This window comes from Nannospalax galili, unplaced genomic scaffold (assembly GCF_000622305.1).
Source record: "Nannospalax galili isolate Female #2095 unplaced genomic scaffold, S.galili_v1.0 scaffold1544, whole genome shotgun sequence".
In the NCBI taxonomy this organism is placed as follows: Eukaryota; Metazoa; Chordata; class Mammalia; order Rodentia; family Spalacidae; genus Nannospalax; species Nannospalax galili.
In genome coordinates, this window is record NW_008350569.1 from 1 (window position 1) to 1,405 (window position 1,405).

A 1,405-nucleotide genomic window follows, 5' to 3' on the forward strand; every position below is an offset into this window, starting at 1 on the left:
TCAAAGTTATGAATGGCTGCAGAGAGAGTTCTGAGCTACTGACTCAGTCTCAAAAACTGTGTTTTCCAACCACATCTTGTTACTTACCAATTGTTTCCCCATTGTTAAAGGTACTGCCTTCACTTTTCTTTTAGAGATCATTTTCCTTAAAGATAGAGATCTTATTTATTTCGTTATTGCAAAAATGTTGTCTTAGCTGGGCATGGTGGTGCACGCCTTTAATCCCAGCACTTGGGAGGCAGAGGCAGGCAGATCTCTGTGAGTTCAAGGCCAGCCTGGTCTACATAGTGAGTTCCAGGACAGCTGGGGCTACAAAAAGACCAAAAAAAATGTTGTCTTAATGTTTCTTATTATCCAGAAAGTGTTTAAGGTATTGAGCATATAAGCCAGGAGCAGAAACAATCCTTGTTGTTCAGAAGTTATACCGTAGTGGATTACATTATGATATATGGTGATATGATATTGGTTGGTAAAAAGGGGGAAAGCAGTGGTAGGAGATAGAAATATAATTTTTTTAATTGTAGTGATTCAGGGTTATAGCTACTTCATGTAATATGCTTAGATTTTGTTGATTTTTAGATTCTAATGTGTTTGTTTTATATATTTATTTTTAGAAGAAGCATTTCATTACAGCTTTAACATACTCAATAACAGTTTCCAGAGCAAAGATACATCTCTTTCAGAAGTGGCTATACAGAGCCCAGAAAAGGGTAGTCAGCGCTTGCTGATAAATTAATGTTTTTATGAACTTCTGGATGAACCCTAGACTGGAGAAAGTAAAGAGAGAGATGAGGAGAACAAGTGGAAACTCTCAGTACCGTTCCACAATGACCCTAAACAGGGCTTGCTTAAGTCATCATGGTCACAAGGATGAGCGTTGGACATTTAACCTCAATATGTCACTTCTGAGAAAATTATAATAGAATCAGGCAGTTCTAACTCTGGGTAGAAATTTATAAGCTTGACACCAATTTGAACATTATATAGGTGTCACTAAATATAGACCACTGTCTGTGTGACCCCACAGAATGCTGACACCTTTATCTGAAACAGCCACTCAGCCATTCTTCATTTTGAAAGTCACAAATATTGTTAACAAATGTATATACTTTAAAAAATCAGAGCATTAGGTTATTATATAAGCATGACACCAATTTGAACATTACATAGGTGTCACTAAATATAGACCACTGTCTGTGTGACCCCACAGAATGCTGACACCTTTATCTGAAACAGCCACTCAGCCATTCTTCATTTTGAAAGTCACAAATATTGTTAACAAATGTATATACTTTAAAAAATCAGAGCATTAGGTTATTATCATATTTTTGTAGCTAGCACTTTAAATTTATTTTTGACACTTTCTTTGTGGGCTTCAATTTTATATCTATCTAAAGTTAAATAA